At 37.2% G+C, this 7,504-nt stretch overlaps 1 pseudogene; it reads right to left on the bottom strand.

Annotated features, from left to right (window-relative positions):
* Positions 1–667: 667 nt before the first annotated feature.
* LOC125475455 lies at positions 668–5,853 on the bottom strand (annotated as a pseudogene).
* Positions 5,854–7,504: the final 1,651 nt, after the last annotated feature.

The following is a 7,504-nucleotide window of genomic DNA, read 5'->3' as shown; positions in this document are numbered from 1 at the left end:
GATTGCTTGAACTCACAGAACACTGCTTCATTGTTTCCTGTAAACAACAAGTCATCTACATAGAGACAATGAATTAAGAATTCCTCTTTTGCACCATTCTTCATATAAATTGAATGCTCGTATGGACATTTCTGAAATTCATTTTGGTGAAGGTAGTTTTCAATCCTTGAGTTCCAAGCTCGTGGTGCTTGCTTGAGGCCATATAAAGCATTCTTCAAACGATAAACCTTATCTTCTTCTCTTTGTACTCGGAAGCATTTTGGTTGGTCCACGTACATTTCTTCTTCAAGAACTCCATTAAGGAAGGTTGACTTGACATCCAGTTGATAAATTTTCCATTTGTAAGTGACAAGAAAGATTAGCAATCTTACCGTGTCATGTCTTGTAATTAGAGCATAGACTTCATCATAGTCCATTACATATTTCTGTTTGTAGCCTTTTGCTATAAGCCTAGATTTGTACAGATCCATACTTCCATGTGCTTGATCTTGTACACTCACTTGACACCAATAACCTTTTGATTTTGTGGGAGCATTGTCAACTCCCAAGTGTCATTCTTCTTGATGGCATGTATTTCTTCCTCCATGGCTATTCTTCAATGGTCTTCCACAGCTTCATTGAATGAGAAAGGCTCGTGGTTTGCATATAAGTAGAAAATGTGGGTTTCTTATTCTTGTCCATATATCTCGGTGAGAAGTCTTAGCCTCACTAGAGTTAAGCAGCTGCTTTCTTTATTAGATGTAGGACCACTCATTGTAGTTCTGTGTAACGGAGTTGTTATGATTGATTGAGCAGGTTGTTGCTCAACAGGTGATACAACTTCTAGTTTTTCAAAATCAATGGAAACAATCTTCTCCTCACTAACTTCTTTGTCGTTCCATCTCCATGTCTCATCTTCACTAAAGATGACATCTCTACTAACAACTGATTTGCCTGTTAGCGGGTTGTGTAGCTTATATGCCTTGGACTCTTCACTATAACCTACAAACACACACTTTCACCTCAATCATTAAGCTTTCTCCTTTTGGCTTCTGCAACTTGAGCATATGCAACACACCTAAAAACTCTTAGGTATGCAACATTCAACTTGTACCCACTCCAAGCTTCTTGTGTTGTCATCCTTTTGATACTTTTTGTTAGACGTCGATTCAATAAATAAATCAAACAAGCTACAGTTTATGCCCACAATTCTTTTGGAAAATTCTTCTCTTTAATCATGGACCTTGTCATGTCTAGGATAGTATAATTATTACTATCCGATATCCCATTTTCTTGTGGGGTATAGGCAACAATCAGTTGATGCCTGAAGGAAGATTTGTGAAAAACATGTTCATTTAAGCAACATCAATAGCATGCATTTAACAATTAAAGGCGGAATCATGCTTGTATGCACTTAAAAACAAAACATTTACCCATGAAATTCAAAGCCTAGTAGATAGGTGAACCAAGACTCAACTCAAAACAAAGTGAGTTGAGAAATCAATACCTTTGTAGATTCCTCTTTGCATAAGCAAAGGCTAATCACCCAAAGAGAGGGCCTTCATTCCTTGCATCTTAGATCCATGGATTTGGATGGATGAAAAGGTTTCTCCAAGTTCCCAAAATTGAGAACCTCTAATTATTCATCACCAAGGCATAATGAAGAAGAAATGAGTGACCTTGGAGGAGTTTGATTGCTAGATGATCCCTCCAAGGTGGCCTAAATTTTAGAGAGAAAGGAGAGCTTGTGTTCTCATCCTTTCCCCAAAAATTACCATATGTAAATTTTAGGCTATAAAGTCCTTTATATAGTCCCTTCAAATAAGTGACCTAATGGACCAAAAGCCCTATTCTTCTAACATGGCAAACCTATAGGGTTTATTGGGCTTTCAAGCCCTTTGTTTATTCAAGTTGTCATACAACTTGAGTTAATGGGCTTGACATTCAAATCCCATTGGGCCTTGCAGCCCAAAACTAACCCGAGGTCTTTAACGAACTTATTCGTTTGATTAATTAACATATTAATTAATCCTAGCCTTAGATAAACAATTAAACCATTTAATTATTCTTACTCATCTCCGTTGTTTCTTCAAACTCTACCTTACTCGGTGAACGATCCATTAGGTTCCTTTTAGCGAGGCAGTGGGCGATTAAAACTCTTTCTAATCGATTGTGAATTGAAACTTACTTTTAATTCTCCCGTTAGTGATAATACACTTTTAGGGCTTCCACAAACCATGGTTGACGCCTAGCAGCATGTCATGGTTACCCAAGCTAATCAGAAGAGGTGGAGAACCTATTCAGTTTTAGGATTACAAATGCAATACGGTCTTTCTCTAATACAATACTCTTGACCACATTGTTTGGTTTGATAGTTTATTCATGTCTACTATCTAATGTGAGTCTTGTGCTTATATGATTACCTTGAATGTGATTTGGAACACATTCCTAAATCTCATTCATACTTTGGCCAAAGATTTTTAATCATATCATAGAGTATTCTCCCTCAAACAGTTTGAAGGTTAGAGATCCCTTGTTGCGCATTCACTTGCCTCCATGGCTAAGTGGCTTAACCCCAACGATGCCATGGACACCCTCCTAATGGAGTGACTTTGACATAATCAAAGATTAAGGACCTAACCACAAGACAACTGTGATGCCTCAGGTCAAAAGACTAATTTGCATTATCCCAACCATGAGTTCTCATGTGACATGAATATGAGAACTCTTCGTTGATCGTGTTCAGTGAACTCATTCTCTATTGAGCACCTACGTACTTGTCTTGATGTCACACACACCAATGACTCGAGACTAGTCACTCTCCCTGAGAGAAGACATAACACGTACTGATCTTAACGGACTGTCAATGCCCAATTGACAATCCTATGATCAGGAACGTTTAGGATGTGTCAACGAAAGAATGGTCTCATGAATCTAACTTCTTTAGATCGCATTCTTCCAATCACATATTCCTTGGACTTATCGTTTAAGCATATAACATTTATATGAGACGGCTCAAACAATAATGTTTGCCCTTAATATTAAACTAGATTAGTTTAACATGTGAAATGTCCATAAAGTATCATCATATGATTGGTTTTAGGGCACATTTCCAACAATGCCTAATCCTTTGCTCCTTGCAGTATGCTTGGAAAGCATTGTAGGTGTACTCTTCACCTCGGTCTGATTTGACAACCACAAGCTTGTGGTTGCTTTCAGCCTCTATAAGTGCCATAAACTCCTTGAAAACTCTTAAGGCAACTGAATTCACCTTAAGAAAATAAACCCAAGTCTTCCTATTGAAATCATCAATGAAAGTAATAAAATACATATTACCTCCATAGGACATAGGATCCAATGTACCACATATATTTGTGTGCATCAACTGCAGTTGTGCCTTTGCTCTCCATGCATCACCAAGAGGGAATTAGAGTCGTGCTTGCTTACCAAGCACGCAACTTTCACATACATGGTTTGTGGTTTCTATATGAGGTAGACCATGAACTATTCCTCCACTTGACAACAACTTTAGACCATTGAAATGAAGATGGCCAAAGCGAAGATGTCATTTCCATGACTCATCTTCCATCACCTCTATGTGGCAGCTTCCAATCCTTGTGCTCAAATTTAATGGGAATATTCAGTTCTTTGACATTCGAACATGTGCAATAAGTTTTCTCCTTGCATTTCTGAGAGTGAGAAACATATTCTTCATATGTATAATGAACCATTTTTGAAGCAACTGACCAATGCTCAGAATGTTGATCTTCATACCTGGTATGTAGTAAGTATCAAAGATGTATTCTTATCTACCATCCTTCTGGATGATCTTGATCTTCCATTTGCCTTCAACTGGCAGCTATGAGAGTCACCAAGACTCACAGATCCATAGGCCCCATCTTTAAGTTCGAAAAAGAACTCTTTCTTCCTACACATGTGGTTGCTTACACCATAATCCAAATACCAAATATCTTATTGGCTGTTGGAATCATAGTGTGCTAGTAAAATTGTAAGTTACTCACTAGCATATCTACTTAATTCTGCCATGTTGATATGCTCACCATTTTTATATGAACATTTATTGGCGTAATGTCCATATTGCTTGCAGTTGTGACACTAGATATGTGTTTTTCCTCGAGCAATCTCCACTCTTGAGACTGACCTCGATTTTGTGCATAGCCTCAGTCTTTTTCTCTACCTTGTCGCTAGATACGGTTGGATGAACTCCCATGTCATGAGTTATGTTGTCCACGACCTCTACTTGACTTGTTAATATTTAGTTTTCACTCCAAAGCTTGCTCTAACATTGTGGGGCTTGCATTCTTCTGAATGTGTGGCTCGTGAACTAGGAAGGATCCTAGTGCAGATCTTTTGCGCTCATAGTTTCCAATTCTTTGGATTCCTTAATAATAGTCACAACATGCTTAAAGTTGGATGTGAGGGATCGAAGGATTTTCTCCATGACACGAACATCGTCAAGCTTTTTGTCATTCTTTTTCATTTCATTCATAATTTCAAGTAGTCGAGAGTAGTAATCTGAATTGTTTTCTCCTTCTTTCATATAAACAACCTCAAAATTTCCTCTTAATGATTGAAGCCAGACTCTTTTTACTCCATCTACTCCTTCGTAAATTGTGTTCATAATGTCCCAAACTTGCTTGCTAGTTGTTGCTTCTACAACCTTCTTGAACGTTGAATCTTTTAATCCTTAACAGGGAAGATACAGTGCCTTAATTGTCCTTCTTTCACAGGCCTTGAGAGTTCTCTTTATACCCAATACTAATAATTTCCCATAGCTTATATGATCCGAACAAAGCTTTGAACTGGATGGACCATCTTTCATAGTTTTCTTTCTTCAATATGGAAACCTGGAGTTGCACCAAGTTGGACACCATAGTTGCTACACTTTGCTAGAAAGAATTCTGGCTCTGATACCAATTTTTGATATTTAAAAGTTAACTAACTCAATACCAAAATGTAGGTGATAAGTTTACGAACTCTATCACACCTCTTACGCTTGTTTTCCACTCTCTATGAAGTTAGACAAACAAAAATAAAGAAAAGAAAGAAGCAACAAGCTGCTTGGAAAACACATACTTAATTTATTAAAAAAGTTTACAACTCTTATTGCGGGAAATGAGATTGACTACAAAAGCCTTACGGGGAAGACTTACTTATACATGCAAAAAATAAAGAATCTCACAAGTGGTTTTAATAAACAATACAAAACAAAGACTAACACATGCAAAATAAATGAAGGTGTTCAAAATCTTTACACCTTTTAAAACACATGAAGCCGCTTTAGGCTTTTGGACACACACTCTACATTATTCCACTGGTTGCATTCGACAATTTCAGCCAGCACATGGGAAGACTTAATTTTGGTAGTTGCAGGAAGTATGAGTTAAAAAAACATCTAGCAACACACAACCATTGAAAACATGTTTTTATTTGAACTTCCAACATCATCATCATTGTCTTCTTGTGCAGTGGCTCTACCAGTACCAGGTTCTTGCCTCTGAAACTGCTCAGCAAACTTCTTTAAATTTTACCAATTTATCTGACCCTAAGTAACTGATAATACTAGGAAGAATATCTTGCAACTTCTTTGTTTAAAGAGAACCACTAACAACCCAAGTGTTGGTAGCAATTGAAGCTTGAACTTTGGGGCTTATAAACCAGATAACTACGTCATCCTTAAATATGTTAAGTTCCTCGATTATAGGAAGCATTCACCCCTATTCTCTTAAGGTTGCTCTGAAGCCTTTTGTCGTCTGTGGTGGTTGTCTTGTGAACAACCTTCTTCCTTCTCACACTGCTATTTCCACCAGTGCGAACTGTACCAACCATCTTCAAAAGCTTCTCCCTACTCATCTTGGCATTGGGGGATTTGAGGGTTTTGGCCTCGCTAGGGTTTTTGCATTCGGGATAAGAAGATACAAAGATTATGAATCCAACCTTCATCTCTGACTATTTATACCAACTATTTGGCCATGACTCTGCATTATTTATGTTCACTTAGCAACTATGATAAGGGATATAACAAAACTCAAAATAAATACAATCCTTGTTGATCAAATTACCTCTTTTATGATTCCAAACCTTGTTGTGATTATAGCAACCCTTGTGGACAACTTGGTCTATTGTTTCCTTCCCATTCATAGCTTTGGCAATGAATTAGACATATCTCCATAGCTTTGTTTCCCCCCTTCTTTATCTCATATGCCATTCTTTTGCCTTTAGATCTTTTAGGTTGTTTTTTGGTAAAAATGGGGTTTCATGGGCCTTCTCTTCCACTCTTCTTTTCTAGGCATATGAGCAATATACCCTTCATCATAACACCTATCATAATCACCTTTTGTAAAGTGAGTGAACAAACACCTATGGACCAGCCTTTGTTTTAAGGCAACGTTTGTTTCAAGGCAATTCCGATGTGACCTGCACGTCTATGCAAATGTCTAACACAATGTCTGTGTTCTATAATTGGCATCAAATTCCACATAACATTGCCTAGCCCCTTTTGTTTGTCAATGATGAAGGCCCAAACATTTCTATTTTCAATTCCCACATTCTCGAAGAATATCTCCAAACTAAGTCCAAATCTTCTTATTTTCCGCCTCCAAAATAGCAAATACTTTTGGAAACATGCCATTATTGGTACCAACACCCTTAATATGACACCCATCAAAACCCACTATAGGTCTACACCCTTAACATGGCACCCATCAAAACCCACTATAAGCCTACACCCTTCTTGAACACCTTTCTTCAATGCATCAAGGCATATGTACAACCTTTTAAAATAACGTTCTTCACTTTAGAAATCTACTTTTACTTTGATAGTATTGCCAGGATTTCTCATTTTCAACTTTTCAAGGTAATCCCAAAGCTTGGCATACTGCTTATGCTTATCTATACTACCTTCTGTCACTATTTTTTTTTTTGCAACTCTCTTTGCTTTGTAAACTTGGTTTTACGTTATGTCAATACCATATATAATATTTTCTCACAATTTCCATGAAACCAGTCACATTCGTATTGGGTCAAACCCATCAGCCAACAATGAACTATTGGTTCCTTCCCTACAAAAGAAGCATACAATTTCTATTGACAGGGTACTACACTTATTCCTAGATACTTGATTAACAATCTGTTAGAGTCATGTACTGCCTAATCTAGTGATCTACTAACTGAAACACCATATGCCCTTATTGCCTTCCTGTATTGTTTCATGTTTGGAAATTCCAACCCAAGATGAAGAGTGGGATTAATTTGATTTGTATATCTCCAATATTGAGGTAGCTTAAGTGTTTTGAGCCTTCTTCTAACCCTCACATTGGCTTCATGCTCATCAGATTCAAATGTAATAATATCTAAATCTTTTGAATTGTATTCTTCAGGGTAGATCTCACTAGGTTCTTAATTTATGTGTTTCTTCAATAGCATTACCCACTACAATCTGATTAAACAAGATGTCATATGCCTCTGCATTTGTTGCATCTTTATCATCATCTTCCTCAAATTG

Source organism: the organism of the source record quoted next, unplaced genomic scaffold (genome assembly GCF_019419815.1).
Source record: "Pyrus x bretschneideri cultivar Hongxiangsu unplaced genomic scaffold, Pyrus_bretschneideri_v1 Contig15, whole genome shotgun sequence".
Taxonomy (NCBI): domain Eukaryota; kingdom Viridiplantae; phylum Streptophyta; class Magnoliopsida; order Rosales; family Rosaceae; genus Pyrus; species Pyrus x bretschneideri.
This window is presented reverse-complemented; position numbering and strand designations above follow the sequence as displayed.